We start from the raw sequence: 17,417 nt of genomic DNA, 5'->3' as shown, positions 1-17,417 counted from the left end.
CTTCATTAACCATTCTCTAAGTGTTGGCATATGTTATTCTAGCCACGGTAGTTAGGTATTGGAAAAGGATATCTTTATCTTTTCCTAGCTTTATATTGATCATTCCACGTCAAAATTGTTCTGATTTAAGTTGGAATTGTGTTTCAAGGATTTTTTAAATTGCTTCGTGAATTAATCTCTTGAACCTTTTTGCCATTGCACAGCTCCACTACATATGGAAAAAAGTTCCTCTTCCCTTTCCACATTTCCAGCAATTTGGCTTTGAATTCTTATCGCATTTTGATATTTTGACCGGGGTAATGAGTTTGGGGTTTTGTAAAGTGCGTCAGTGCTAGGGCTGGCCTAGTGATAAGTCCTCTGCATTTTTCAATTTCAGATTTGAGCCATGCGTGGGATAAGCTTTGATTAACTGCACAGGATCTTTTTGCTTAATCTGGACTTCATTGTGAGATTTTTAAACATGATGTTAAAATGCATTGGAGGTATATGTTTTGCAGACACCCTATCTTGAGTTAACTTCAAGCTGCATTATATGGTTTGTGCAGATGCAGCCTGAGTCATGTTGTAGAAAGTTGTGTTTGTGTTCATGAATGTATTTATGTAAAAATATTTTTCCAGCAACCACAGCTATTCCAGTGTATGGCACCTTTTCAAAATGTATAAAACAAATTCAAACATAACCTTAAATGGCGCAAAGTTGAAATCTGGGGGAATAACAGATTTTGGCCTGATACCTGGAAAATATCATTAAGGTGGGTGACAAATCAATGAAAATGGGATTCAGTTTTTCAGACAAGATGCCACCATATATCAGACCCCATCAATGTTAGCCACCCAACTCACTTCCAGAGCTTTGCGTATCCATAGTCAGATCTCTAATGTGATCAGATTTATGGAAAAGCGAATGTCTCACTCCTAGCTGTTTAGGCTATAATGGTCAAATCTACAATTTTAAACTGTAGCCAGAAATGAAATAATGGTCAGTGAAATATTTATATCCATGAGTGTCTCTGTCTCTGTCTCTGTCTCTGTCTCTTTCTCTCTCTCTCTCTCTCTCTCTCTCTCTCTCTCTCTCTCTCTCTCTCACACACACACACACACACACAATATCTTATAACAATGTAGAAATCAAAAGTTTAAAAAGCATTAAGCAGTTAATCCAATTAAAACATTTGTTTAAATAAGTTTAAAACACATTGAAAACATAATAAAAGATACAACACACCTGTGTGACAAATGTGTTAGTTAAACCAGAGATAAAAGTGGGAACATGAATGCTGAGAACTCATAGGTGTCTGTGATAATCCTAGATGTCCATAACTCCTCAAAACAATGCCTGGATTATGCTAACTCACGCCATTCTCTTTCATTTTTATTCATTCATGGGTGCTTGGATACCGATGTGGGATATGGCTTTAATTGTATTAAGTGATTCACATTTTATTGTAATGCAGAGAGAATAGCAGGATGGAAATGGATCAGAACAATGGGAAGAGATTTAAGTCTTTTGTTCAATGTTGTACTCCTACGAGCCTCACTACTCTGCTAGGTTGTTCAGTGAGGCAATTATGACTGGCAATTGCAAAGTCAGCTAGGGATAAAACTTTTAACTATTTGAAAGGCATGCTACTCCACTGAAAGGGCTAAAGTATAAATTTATCCTGATTGATCTTTTTAACATATATGCCACCTATATTCATCTTATTTAATACATCTGAATTTGCATATAATACTGGAATATACACTACAAATGTGTCTGTCTGGCTATTTTAAAAACCAAATAACAATATCTCCTTCTCTACTACTAGAATGTTGTTAATATATGCTTCTTTAAAAAAAAATACATGTTCTCTTTTTCATTTCTAAAAATTATATAGTATCACTGAATTGATGTCTGTGGTATGGTCTAAAGAAAGTACTGAAATAGTTATTATGTATTTTCTTCATCATCATGTTTGCATTTTGGGATGCCAACATTCCAAGAGGCAGTATATGGGGAGAAGTATATATAGCCTTCTTTGCTACTAGTAAAAAAAAACATTCTTTTCACTGAATGCATACCTATCTATATTTAGACTAATCCAGTGTTGCCTTTTTCTGCTGCATGATACATTTTTGATTCACAAAATATGCTAATAATATTGCATCTATTTACAGCTCTTGAGTGTAGTCCTATCAGCTGAGATATCTGGGATTTTACATTCATGGATTCCATAGAGAATCAGACCAGACAATATTTTAAACACTTAACTGCAGGCAAGATTTTTCTCTCTTTCATGCTCTAAAGATATAACCTGGATCAGTACCAAATCATGAAATGCAATTATTTAAAATATAGTGATACACTAGTTACTGCTTGTTCCATATGAAAGTAATATGTTAAACATTGTCCATTACTTCAGGAGCTATAAAGTCAGTAATGTGTTATAAAATACATCATTAAATGCCGAAGTCAGAATCATCAATGCCATAGTAGTTCTTATTTCTATGTATGGTTGAGAAACCTGGACGGCGAAGAAAGCTGACAAGAAAATCCAATCATTTGAAACGTGGCACTAGAGGAGAGTTCTACAGATACCATGGATTACTAAAAAGACAAATGAATGTGTGTTAGAGCAAATCATGTCTGAATTCTCCCTAGAAGCCAAGATGACTAAACTGAAGTTGCCATACTTAGGACATATCATGAAATGATGTGACTCATTGGAGAAGACAGTGATGCACAGGAAAGTAAAAGGCACTGGAAAAATAGGAACACTACACTACAGGTCAATTTATTCTGTTAAGGAAGTCATAGTCTTAGGTTTGCAAGAGCTGAGAGGGTGATTTGATGATTGGGGCTCTTGGAGGTTTCTCATGCATAGGGTCATTATAAGTCAAAGTTTATTTGACAATAAATAATACCAAATGTTGGAGCCCCCAGTGGCACAGTGGGTTAAACCACTGAGCTGCTAAACTTGCTGATCAAAAGATCAGCAGTTCGAATCCAGGGAGCGGGGTGAGCTCCTGCTGTTAGCCCCACCTTCTGCCAACCTAGTAGTTCGAAAGCATGCAAATGTGAGTAGATCAATAGGTACCGCTCTGGTGGGAACGTAACAGCACTCTATGCAGTCATGCCGGCCACATGACCATGGAGGTGTCTCCGGACAACACTGGCTCTTTGGCTTAGAAATGGAGATGAGCACTAACCCTTAGAGTCGGACACGACTAGACTTAATGTCAGGGGAAAACCTTTACATTTAACTTAATACCAAATGTGTTACATTTTACTTTTTCATTTCCTCTTCCTTTTTCAAAATAAACAAATAAATCCTGGTCTGAATAGTGAATGGTCCTCCCAAATCACACCTCTGTCAACATTTTAGAATCAACAAGTAAGCATGAAGGGAAGTGACATTGCCAACTGATACATTATTTTGCAAAAGGGATGCCCTTGCTGCCTATGAAACAATATGTGGTAAGCATTATCAACTACCTGACTGTTTACTTTCAAGATATCGTTAGGACCATAGCATTCAGGGGAAGAGCTTTAACCCCACTAACCTTATGGACACCACCTTCAAGTGCTTTTCTCTTCCACTGCCTTAAGGTTCAATAACTTCCATCAGTGTAGAAAACAGGAAACAATTGTTAAAAGGTGTTCTGCAGGAACAGCATCTTTCCCTAATAATCCCAGAATACCCATACTTTTCCCTCTAGGAGTATAGTCTGATTAGGATTAGGAGCATAGGCTCCAGGAAGAAGTTTTAGGATTTGAGACCATTAAACCCCTTCTCTGCTGCCATATAATCTAGTATGTTATCCCAGATTATCTGCTTTGAACTGGATAATATGGCAGTGTGGGCTCATATAATCCAGTTCAAAGTAGATAATCTGGGATCAGATTCTGGATTATATGGTAGTGTAGATCCAGCCTAAGAAGGAAGCCACATATTCTTTTTGCTTTTATTGCTATGCATTCTCTGTTTATTTTAGTACAGTGTATGGATGATGTGATTAATCTGGCACATCATATCAACCGTCAACTCAAAATAATGTTGATTGAGTAATTTGGCACTCGTCTAAACAGTTTAAAACAGGGAAAGGAAAGCACTTGTAACTCTGAAGATCAAGGTATATCTTTCTATAAAACAGTTTTTCATGCTTTCTGCCAACTAGGCTGAAGAAAGGCATACAGCTGCTGAGCCAATGGTAATACACCATCAGGAGGACCACTGAGCCTGTTGACTTAGGGCTCATCTACACTGCATAATTCATGCAATTCGACATCACTTTAACTTCAATGGCTCAATGGTATGGAATATTGGAAGTAGCAGTTTGGTGAGGCACCAGCATTTTTTAGCGAGGAAAGCTTGACCTTGTAAAACATCTCCCATGGCTTGATAGCACTAAGTGATGGTAAAAGGGTATCAAGCTGCATTGAGTATACAGTATAGAAGCAGCCATAGCTGCAATTGTCCAATTGAGATTGCTAAATGGAAGGAAGAGGATAGCTAGCACTTAGCAGACCTATGAGCCACTCAGACTTTCCAAAGATATGCCTTATTTCTTCAGGTCACACCCTTCACTCATTAACTTCATCATCTTCAATCCCACAGCTACAAACAGGAAAGAGGGAACATTACTCAAATGTAGGAGGAGAATCATTGAATCATAGAGCTGGAAGAGGTCACAGGAGCCATCATGTCTAACTCCCTGCTAAGAAGGAACACAGAATCAAAGCACCCCTGACAGATGGACATTGAATCTCTCCTTAAACACCTCCAGAGAAGAAACATAGCCACTGCGACAAAGCTAAAGGAGGGAACATTACACAATCAAAGGAAGAAAAAACATTGATGCAGAGTTATATGAGTCTACACCATTATATAATGCAGTCCAACTGCATTATATGTCAGTGGAGATGGGACCCAAGACCTGGCTACATACCGATGGGTTGCATAAGGGCCAATTCCACCTACTACAGTCTCTGGCTGCTTTCTTTTGGAATGTGGACCTTAAAATAAGTATCTACACAAACACAAGATGGTCTATGTACAAAGAAAATATAATGTCCAAATAGCATATAGTATTATTAAAGTTTCCGATAGAAAGCTCAATTCGGTAGTAACAAAATGGAAAGGACCAACAGCTTCTCAGCTCCAGGGATTCTTAGACGACACTGATTTTCTGGACCATTCATAGTCCGGCTTCAGGCCTAGTCACAGTACTGAGATGGCTTTGGTCGCCTTGGTGGATGACCTCCGCAGAGAGCTAGACAGGGGGAGTGTGTCCCTTCTGGTTCTCCTGGACATCTCAGGGGCTTTCGATACCATCGACCATGGTATCCTTCTGGGACGGCTCTCTGGGATGGGCCTTGGGGGTACTGCACTCCAGTGGCTCCAGTCCTTCCTGGAGGGCCGTTCCCAGTTGGTGAAGCTGGGTGATACCTGCTCGGACCCCTGGCCTTTGACCTGTAGGGTCCCGCAAGGTTCCATTTTATCCCCCATGCTCTTTAACATCTACATGAAACCGCTGGGCGAGGTCATCCAGAGTTTTGGAGTTGGGTGCCATCTCTACGCAGATGACACTCAACTTTACTACTCATTTCCACCTAATTCCAAGGAAGCTCCTCAGATACTGAACCAGTGCCTGGTCGCTGTAATGGCCTGGATGAGGGCGAACAAGCTGAAGCTCAATCCTGACAAGACAGAGGTCCTCGAGGTCAGTCGCAAGTCTGATCGGGGTATTGGGTGGCAACCTGTGCTCGATGGGGTCGCACTCCCCCTGAAGGCGCAGGTCCGCAGCTTGGGGGTCCTCCTGGACTCATCACTGACACTTGAGGCTCAGGTGTCGGCGGTGGCCGGGAGGGCCTTTGCACAATTAAAGCTTGTGCGCCAGCTGCGACCATACCTCGTGAAGTCTGACTTGGCCACGGTGGTCCACGCCTTAGTCACCTCTAGACTGGATTATTGCAATTCACTCTACGTGGGGTTGCCCCTGAAGACGGCCAAGAAACTTTAGTTAGTCCAACGTGCGGCTGCCAGGTTGTTAACTGGAGCAAACTACAGGGAGAGATCTACTCCCCTGTTCAAGGAGCTCCACTGGCTACCGATTATTTTCCGGTCCCAATTCAAGGTGCAGGTTCTTACCTATAAAACCCTAAACGGTTTGTGACCTGCCTACCTTTGTGACCGCATCTCCTGCTATGAACCCACTCGTCCTCTTCGTTCATCCGGTAGGGCACTTCTTTCGCTCCCGCCACCATCCCAGGCTCGGTTGGCGGGGACGAGGGAGCAGGCCTTTTCTATTGTTGCTCCCCGGATCTGGAATTCCCTTCCGGAGGAGATCTGGCAAGCACCCACCCTGGCTTCCTTCAAAAAGCTGCTTAAAACCTGGCTCTTCCGCTGCGCCTTTGGATAACCGAGCCCATAGCTATAGTAGTTGCACAGGCCACCTCTTTGACTTGAAACACTGCACTTTATTCCTCTGCCCCAAAGCATCTTAGAATATCACATTGCATTTTAGTTCTAGTGGTCCCTCCAGGCCATCCTCTCCTCCATCCCAGTGGTCTTTTTTTCCCTCTTTCTTTGCAGATTCATGTTATTTGAGTGATTATATTCCTTCTGCTTATGTGATTGTTTTAGTCAATTGTTATGTTTTATTTTCGTTTCTAATTCTTATAGCATTTTATAGTGTTTTCAGTGTTTTATTGTACAATGTTTTATGCTGATTTTATATTGGAAACCGCCCTGAGTCCCTTTTGGGAGAGAGGGCGGTATACAAATAAACTTTTACTTACTTACTTACTTACTTACTTACTTACTCTAACACAAAAGTTGTCTAAGTTTGATATTGGTTCCAATGTATATAGGCTTTAGGGATACAGGGATAAGTCCATATGGGCTTTCAAAGGAAAACAAAAAAAATCTACCCTGTCATTGTCTCAACATAACTCATGTGCTAAACCAGTATTAAAATAATTTTAGACCTGAGGAATTTACCAGGCATGGGTTAGTGGGAGTTGTATGTATGAACAGAAAATGAGAAATGAGAAATAGGGCTGGTCCGTTATTTCTGTTTCTGCCCAGTTTCTCCTTTCTATGGTCCCATTTACACTTCCATATAATCCAGTTTCTGGATGCAAATTAAGTGCATTGAACTGGGTTATATGTCAGTGGAGATCTAGCCTCAGTCTCTGAATGTTCTGTGCTGGATTTGCGCTGACCTTAAAAGATTAAAATAATTACTACTCATTTTGTGTGTATTTTCGCATGTTTTTGTGTACACTAGGGGAGACTACGCATTTTAGAAATGTCTGAATGTTAAGAGCATTTTGGTTTTTTGAAAAATGCATCAGAGGTCCAGAAAGGTATGTATTTCAAAGCTCAATTCATTTCTATGTTAAATGCTGGAGATTCAGATGGAGTGAATCCAGTAAAAATGCGACAACATGAATTTCTCACATAAACATACATAACAACCAGAGTAACAGTGATCATCCTCTTTGTTCAAGAAACGTGACAAATTGTGCTCAGGCATGATCACAGAACAAATGAAATCTAGGCTCAGAAATTTATGATACAGTGTTCAGTAGATTTCCATGCTTCTGTAGTTCATAACATGAATTTCCAGCATTCAGGTAGAGGAATGTGTGCTGTCATTACTGGAGAGTCACAGCAGGTGCTTTTTAAAGTTAAAGGCCTTGGCATTTTAGGGTGGGAAAAAGAGCTTAAAATATCAGAGACATCAGCCTTCTATAAAGAGCAAGTGATACAGTCTAGGTAAAATGCAAAAGGTCATTGTTTAAAAGCAAAAAATGTAGTTAAAGTGTGTGTGGGGGGGAATCACACTCAGAAAAGATTGCTACCTGGATAGTAAATAGCTAGTTTTAATTGCTTCTTTGAAGTCAAATTTTCAAATGTCCTCATCTAAGTACTTAACAGCCTAGGACAGAACAGAGTAAGGAAAGGTCAACAGTCCAACAAGGCCTTTCAAATTGTATCTCCCCTTCCTTATCAAATCCCCCACAAATCTGTTTTGAAGACAACTGCTGCTTTCCATTCTGGTCTCTAGTCATATAGTGCCTTTAGGTATAGTGCTTTCATTTAGCTAACAGAGGCTGGATCTACATTGCCAGATAATGTAGTTTAAACTGTATTATATGGTCAGTCTGGGCCAATATAATGTAGTTTGAACTGCACTGAACTACACTATATGGGTATACACTGACTGTATGATGCAGTTCAACCTGCATGATTTGGCAGTGTAGATCCAGCAAAAGTCAACACTTGTTCATCAATACGCCCACCAAGAATTGTTCTTGTCTTTTTAAAAAGCCATTTATGACAGCAATCATTGTTCCACCTTGTGTCTTCAGATATGTCTACACTGTAGAATTAAAGCAGTTTTGGCATCACTTAAACTGCCATGGTTCAATACCATTTAGCTTTCTCCACCAAAGAGTCCAAACTACAAATCTCATTATTACATAGCATTGAGCCATGACATGTAAAGTAGCATTAAACTGTATTAATTCTGCAGTTTGATACAGTAAAATACATCCCTAATTAACAATATGAAGCCAGAGATTCCATACATTTCAAAGAGGCCTCAGCATAGGATTCCATAAATGCAGCCACTACATTTAAAATAATTATGTTGTGTAAAGGGGCCCTAAATCTGTTTGCTTTATGATTGACAGACGATACGTAGTAGGGGCGTGAACGACTAAAAAAACCTGTTTCGTTTGTCTTACCAAAATTCGTGCAACTCCTGTTTTGTTTCCAAAGTGTTTCAAAAAAGTCATGAGGTCAGTGTCGGATCTATTACGAAGTTCTGAAAAAGTTGTTAGTTTTTCGCTGTTATTCGCTCATTCATGCAATGGGGACACTTAACGGGGCTTCCCCCTCCCTCAGTTTTTTAGGGCTATCAGGATGGAACTTGCTAGAATTGTAGCACACAGTTACCACTCTAAGCCAACCAAGTTTCAGAACATTTTGCTTATCTACTGATTTTTAGGATATTTTGAAGCTTTTGTGAACAATTATTTTTTTTAAAAAAACAACAACACGTGAGCTAGCCCCTCAAATTTCTCTACAATGGCACACCATAACCAGGGAACACCCCCCCCCCCCAAGTTTCAGAAAGATTCACACATTCACTGATTTTTTTTGTTTTAAAAAAACAAACAAACAAAGGAAGTACACCCTGGGATTTCTTCATAGCGAAACAAGAGGAGCAGGGCATCATTCCTGCCATCTTTCAGAAAGATCCACTGATTTTAAAGAAATTTTCAAAGTTTCATAAATAAAAAATTATTATTATTATTATTATTATTATTATTATTATTATTATTATTATTATTTTATATAATATAATATAATAATAAAACAATAAAAATACTACAGCAGTAGGAATTACAGCAAACAAATTAAAATGTATTGTGGGAATGAAACATAGACATGATTGAAATCCACTAAAGTCACCTACAGCTTTGATTAAATATTTTTCTAGAGTTAACATTTTTTTAAAAAAGTCTTCACAATGTCCAATGGGAGAGAATGGCTAGCTATAGTGGAGTGGATGGATGGCTGCACCAACTCCTAAAAGAGGTAAAGAAGGAAAAGGTAGGCGATGGGGAGGAGATCGAATCAGTGGACCATTGCATGCCGGCCAATGGATGGCTGGAGTGGAGTGGTTGGCCGGCTGCACCCCCCCCCCCCAAAAAAAAAGAGGTAAAAGGTAGTGCTGACTTGCCTTATATTATCTATTTGCAGTGTTTTTTGTTGTTCTGTTCATATATGCATTTTACATTGCATGTCATCCTGCCTTTATAATTGGTCTCAGTTTATTAATCTGTTTGCAGCTTTTGCCGCTGAGCAAATTGAGTCTTTGGACCATCATAAATTTTTGATTGATTGATGTGATTCCTCACAACCTTCCTATACAGCTTCATGTGATTTGATTTCCCTCCAAAGCCGATTCCAAAGAAGTGGTGTGCTAAACCTTCACTGGGATTCCCCCAAATACGACTATTTCCTTCATGGTGTTGTGACCTATTTGGTTTAAGCAAGCATGCCAGAGAATGGGAGCTTTATCACAGTTCCAGTATCATGTAACATTTAGCCCAGAGCTGGAATCCAGCTTTTGCCTTATTCAGTAGACTAACTCACTCCTTCTCATGGTGCATTCTGGCAGCACTGCACCACCATCCTATACCGCTTCATGGGGTGTTAACTTGTTATCATCGAATCTGCCCTATTCATTTTAAGAAATTTTCAACTTGCCCAGACAATGGTAGCTAAAGATCCCGTATAATGAAGCATTTATTCCAGAGCTGGAATCCAAGTGCTTAAAGGCTGCACCATTGTACAGCCACCCTGAAGGAAACCTTCACCGGGATTCCCCCAACCCGGCAAACTTGTACCTTCTTCAGTAGACTACCTAACTCCTTTTCCTGGTACTACCTCCATCCTATAGTGCTTTATGTTCTACATCTCTCCCAAAACCAAGTTTGACCCAGGAGGAGCTGCTGCCCTCCACTGAAAAAGAAGGAGGAGAAGGAGAAAGAAAGGAAGAAAAATGCTGAAACTCTGGAGGTGCCTCTATGGAATGGCCCTGGGATTCTCCAACTTCAGTAGGTTTTCCAATGTTAAAGAACAAACATCTTGAGGATGGCTTTCTGTATTTATTGGAAATGTCAGGAGCAACTCCTCCCTTTTCCTCTGCCCTATTAGGCTGATGATAGCATGTGATCTAAGAAACTTGCCTGAACTGCTCGGTAGTGTTTGCTTGCACTGAAAGAATAAACTGACTCACTGGGGCTTATGACAGTTACAGACTTCTTACAAAAACGGAATACCTGGATGTTTTCATTCATTTGTATGGGCGTTCATGCTATGCTGTCTTTGTAACATGGATTATAAGTATGGATCAAAATAAACTCTTACGACTTATGACCCACGTCCAGATTTTTGCACAGCCCTGATGCATAGTATTCTAGGCATAGTACTACCATTGTTGTGCTTGTGGTTTAGTTGTTTTCAAAGGGTATTTTCTGAGAGGAGAAAAGATTAACAGTTATCCACCGGATGAGATTATTAAAATTTTTGTCCTACTTCCTTCTTTTTTGGGGGGAGGCGGCGGGGGGAGACAATTCTTCAACACTATGGGACTCTTTTTTCAAAAATGCCATTATTATATTTTGTGCAAAAAATTGACATTTGCAGAAAAATCCTAACATAAATAGAAGTTAAAAATTAAGAATGATCAAGACCTCTAATAATGTGCTGATCCATGCTGGGATAGCCTTTCACTCATGAGGAGAAAATTGTGAATAATTTTACATCCGTTGTTGTTGTTGTAGTTGTTGTTGTTGTTGTTGTTGTTGTCGTCATCATCGTCATCGTCGTCATCGTTTTATGCCTTTAAATTGTTTCTAACTTATGTTGACTATCATGGAGTTTTCCGGGGTGGAGACTTTGTGATTTGCCTAAGGTCTATGGCTAGGATCAAATCCTAGAATCCAGGGTTATTGTCTAATACTCAGACCACTCCATCACACATTATTTTGTATTCCTTCTTCACAGAAAGGGCTTTATTTAATGAATGTTTCTTCTACAATAATTTTCAACTTGGAAATCGCATTTTTCCAGTTTTGCTGTACAATGGTAATACTTTCTGCAGCAATCTAATATTGCGCCAAGATCTATTTTTTGATCAGTTATTGCTAGCTCAGGCAGTGTCAGCATATAGTAATCTGTTGGCACCAGAATGCATCATGTTGTACTTGCTTAGATGACAGCTTATTTGTCATTTTAATGCTCTTTCTCCCAATTTAAAGAGAACAATTTTAAATATCTTGCCTCTTTTTGTTTTAATCTCCCTAAATAATTTTGGAGATGTCACCAATTTTAGCCACTTTATTCACTGTAACTCCTCCAGTTCTCTAATGAACCCTTCATAGTGCATTATTTTACACATGATCATACTACCAGTCATAACTGTTCATATCCATTTAATATACATGTTGAATGATTACTGATTTACAGATTCATTGCTTACAAAGTTTTGTAGAGATGCTTTTAATGGTTTTTATTGCTTAATTTTTAAAAATTGCATTAGCCTCCTTGACAACCAATATTTAGAAGAAAGGCTGGATTGAAAGATCATCATTATCATCATTATCACTACCATCATCATACTAGTGCCAATAGAGGAGGAAAAATATATTTTAATAACCAAACTGTTTTGCCTACTTATTTATATGGTGGGGAATTTCTAAACTGTAGGCATTTTCACTAAAATTAAATGTGGCACTTATTAAATGTGGCACTTAGGCTCGGGCTGTGGTGCAGGCTGGAGAGCAGCTGCAATGAATCACTGCAATGAATCACTCTGACCAGGAGGTCATGAGTTCAAGGCCCGCTCGAAGCCTATGTTTGTTTGTCTTTGTTCTATGTTAAAAAGGAATTGAATGTTTGCCTATATGTGTAATGTGATCCGCCCTGAGTCCCCTTCGGGGTGAGAAGGGCGGAATATAAATGCTGTAAATAAATAAATAAATAAATATGTGAGCACGTGTATGTGAATTCTTATTGAGACCCTGCAGAATTCTGAAAGGAAAATGTCCCAGGATTGCCTTTTAGAGCTATGAGTCCTTTTGAAACCAGTTCTCTGCATCTAGTATCTGGCTCTTGATATGTCTGGGCTGAGTTTCTTTTTTAGTATGTAATTACACGTTTGTTGCTGAACATAAAAATCAGAACTTGGAAAGAAAACTGCCTTAGAATGTCAAGATCCTGTTTGTTCATGTTTCAGAATTCATGTTTCTAATATAAGGGAAGTTCAATCGTTTGTGCAAATCTTAAATGCAAGCCTTGATTTACACATGCAGCGGAATGAGGTGGCCAAATCATGAAGCAGCAGATTGAAGATACCAATATAGCCTGCAGGTGGGATGTTTGGGTCACAATTTTTTCAGGTGTAAAAGAAAACAGGTTCAAAATTAAGCTCACAAAGGAGGAACAGTCTAGCGCTCATCCCATTATTTTCCAATGGGGATTATTTTTTCAGTTCATTTTGCAGTTCTAAATTATCCAGTCTTCTTTCTGGTGTACACTAGAGATCCTCAGCTGTTTTATTTTCCCCGCTTTCCAATATTGTATGAATGAAATATTGTGCATACATTATTTACTGCAGCTGTAGACTTCTTATAATATTATATAATATTAGATATAATATTATATCTCCTTCCTACACCCTTTCTCTACAATACATTGTGGATGTGGAGAGAAAGTTGTCTTCTGTGTCCTCTCCAATAACACCTGTGAGAGATCTTTCCTGAAGATCTTAGATTGGCTTATATGAGAAATTGTAGTATTTAGATAGCCTTTAATCAATCATAAATGCAATTCTATGTGGATCGTTTTGTGGCATCAGCCTATGGAAGCACATGTGTGCATCGATAAAACAAGTGCTAAACCAAAAAAATCAAATGTTATGTAAATGATTTTCCATGTTCACCCATCCTTAATACGTCCACCTCCGCAGCCACACACATGATTTAAGCAATATAGATATAGCAAAATATCATATGTGGTGGTAGTTACAACTTCACCACTGCTTTAGAGTCAAGTCAATGGCAATTAGTGGATCACATGCAAATGGGGCAATGTTCCAGTGCAAGTTTTGGATAGCTTTCAAGGAACTTTCTGTGGTTCTGAATCTATTTGTGCTAGATCAGTGGTTCTCAACCTGGGTTCCCCAGATATCTTTGGCGTTTAACTCCCAGGAATTCTAACAGCTGGTAAAATGGCTGGGATTTCTGGGTGAGAACCACATTGATAGATGGTTTGACACCTTAGATAATGTGTAGATAAAGAAAATATCCAAAGGATGAACTAAATTGGATTTAGACTCTAAACTAAAGCATGGAGTGGTTCACTGATGGTGACATAACTTCCATCACTCAACACTGAGTCTGGATCTACATTGCCATATAATGCAGTTTCAGAATGCATATTAACTGCATTGAATTTGATTATGTGGCTTTGTAGACCCATATAATCCAGTTAATCTGCATTCTGAAACTGCATTACATGACAGTGTAGATCCAGTCTGAGCTGGATACCAGTGACAGAAGTTTAATCTAAATTCCAGATTTGCCTATTCAGTCACATGGGACTTGTATAGTGGAACATACAAATTCCAAGATAAGGTATCCCGATTTCAACCTATACTATCACAACAGAATAATAAATCTGACTGCTTTCTGTCCAGACATGTGTGTGTACATGCTTTCAAATTGTTGGTTTATGGTGACCTCATGAATTCCATATGGTTTCTTAGGCAAGGAGTACTCAGAGGTGGTGTTACTAATTCCTTCCCCTGAAAACAGTCTACAACACCTGGTATTAATCAGTGGTCTTCCATCCAACTACTAGCCAGCACTGAGCCTGCTTTTAGACTGGATCTGATGCCTTAGGTCCTCATGCATGCAATCTTGTTTGTCTTTTTCTACATGGCTCTGTTTTTCTCTGCTCATGTGTGGTTAGAGAAACTGAACATTGTGAACCAGGCCTTCCCCTTTCAGGCAGGCTCAAGATTCTTCTTTTCACCATTTAGAAATTCAGCCCAGGCCACTGGGGACTAATTCAGTAAAATACTCCACCTTAACTTATTTGTACATTGAACTACTGCTGAACTAGATCCTCTGATGAAGAATTCACCTCTACTCCTCTGTTTCCCTAATTCACATGTTTAATAAAAAGCTGACAGCAGCTAGCATTTAAGTTACTGCTCCAGTGAAACCTTCTATATACATTATAAAATATGAACACCACTATTTGTGCAATGTTGTAAGCACGGCTAAGTTGAAATTAATGGGTACTTTTGGAATGACTTTACCTTTGCAGCAACATATGCTTCAGGGGATATTGACATTTGCCAGCTAACAATTAATCACCCCGAAATATCTCATTCTGGACATATGGGAAGGCAATCTGCTAACTGCAAAGCTACCAAACAAACCTGTTGTTATCAGTGCCTCTTTGAATTATAGGTGATGTGGAAGCAAGAGTTCATCTGAAAGTTTTTGCAGTAGAATAGTGTTAAATGAGCCATACTTGCCTTTACTGAAAGATGTGGGCTTCAGATTCCATTTGCCAGCTAACTTTTATTTAATCAATAATCCTGTATTGAATTAAGTAGGATGCAAGCTTCTGAAAAAGCTATTGGTCTCAAGTCTTTCGAGTAGACACAAGATTTCATTCATTTCTATATATTCAAAATGAGTGAAGCCTCTGACTTTGACAGAGAAATGTATCAGTCTGTGACAGTCCCAAACAATGGTTAGATGCTTTCTATAGAGAACTACCATTTTCAACAAATATTTAGACAGGGGATAAAGTGTGGGGAGAGAGAAGGCAAAGAATGGTGACAGTGATCAATAAAGAGCAGTGACTGTATTCCATTAATATCGACCCTGAATTACAGCATTGTTTGTTTTCCCACTTTCCCAAGGTGTTTTCCCACCTTTTCCATGTGCCTTTATTTGAAATAGATAGAAAATGAATGCAAATGAAAACCTTTTGAAAATCAGTGTTTCTTAAACACATTCACATGTGAGGATGGAGTACAGAACAAACATTCATTCTAAAACGATTTTGTCCAAGGCAAAATTGTGTGTGTGCCTTCACCTATTGACTTCATTGATACCATGACTAAACATTGTGGTATCAGGGTGCTTCAGGAAAGGGATTTAAACTCAGGATGAAACAGGTTTAAGAAACCCACTTCATCCTGGGTTTAGGTAACTACCGCATTGCAATAGGGCCACCCAACCCCCCCCCCCCCAAGCTGTAAAAATGAAGAGAAATTTACCAGGCACATTAGGCCTCTCTGCAAGTTTCTTGGAATGTACCAATGTAGCACTAGGAGGTGGGAGGGAGGACAGGAGCAATTGGTACATTCCAGAAAGCTTGCAGAGAGGCCTAATGGTAGTCCAGTAAGTTTCTCTTTATTTTAAAGACTTTTTGGGGCAGGTTCCCTCTTTGCTTCTCTGGGCCCATGGGGCTCGAAGACGCAAATTGGGCTGTGGGGACAGACTACCTGCTGGTCTGTCCTCACAGGGCCCATACTTCACTAGACTGCAAAGAACCATCCAGTTGAACTGTTTTGCATGGTCAGAGGATTTTTAAAATCCTAATTCATCTAACTATTTCAAATAAAGGCACATGGAAAAGGTTAAAGTCATGGCAAGCTCGGAAATGCTCCCAAGGCATGTATCCCCATGTCCTAGGGAACAGGCATTTAGCTAATGAGATTTTCTTGGAGTTCTGCAAGAGGAGAGGAGAGGGCCTTCTGACCATCCCAATGGCAGGATTAGGAGCTAAGCAGACCATATTCATGGCAAGTAGTGGAGGTAGATGGAGAATTGTAGTACCTTTTTGATGAAGGAGAGACATCTGGAACTACCTCTCTACCTCTTTTTTATTAGAACTGGTCTGAGTGTTAAGCCCTATGATCTGAGCAAAGGAAATCTTGAATTGCCCTTCAGTTGTAGACCAACTGAGCCTTTGGTTATCTTTGGGGCTCAGGCGTTTTCACTCAGAAGCAGCAGCAGATGAGCTCTGGGGGGAGACACATTTTATACTAGATTGTCCCCCTCACCCCTTCAGCTCTCAAGAGGAAAAATAAATAAACTAGAAATAAATAAAGTGGCCCATTATTCCCCAGGTTGGTCAGGAAACATGCAGAGTCCTTAATTCTGGACTCCATGTTGACTCTTGTAGAAACTTTACAGTAGTGTTTCACTATGCAGACAGTTAATCTGGCAATTTTTTCCAGTTAATCTGGCAAATTTTAACTTCCAAATTAACTTTGCCAAGATGCACATATTTCTGAGAAAGGTTGGTAACAACTGGGAGCAAGAAGATGTATATGTCTCACTACAGATAATTAAAAATAAAGTTTAGAGCTGAAAGATAAGTAACAGTAACTTACATAATCTTTACCATACAAACAGCATATTTGGTCCTAGGATGCTGAATGGACAGTTCAGCGACAGATGGGCATGCTACTCAACACATGACGTTACTGGACTTCCTGTTGAAGCCTCACACCTAATCAGGGTGGAAGCATTGTAGGATGTTTCCCTCCTAACACTGGAAGATTCCCGTGTTGTGCCACTTCAGCACTGTTTCTCCCCCACAGAGGCTGGCCCCAGAGGCCATGTGAAGAAATCATAAGTCACTACATGGCTGAAATGCTTCCTTTTCTAGCTCGGTGTAAATATTCATTGACTCATTTACATCACACATCACCTACACTAAATACATGTGTAGTGCAAAATACGTTTCATGGTCAATGTCCATGCCTGATGATAACCTCATTCTGTGATTGCTGTGCATAATATACAAACAAAAATGCATAGA

This window comes from Anolis carolinensis, chromosome 4 (assembly GCF_035594765.1).
Source record: "Anolis carolinensis isolate JA03-04 chromosome 4, rAnoCar3.1.pri, whole genome shotgun sequence".
Taxonomy (NCBI): domain Eukaryota; kingdom Metazoa; phylum Chordata; class Lepidosauria; order Squamata; family Dactyloidae; genus Anolis; species Anolis carolinensis.
This window is presented reverse-complemented; position numbering follows the sequence as displayed.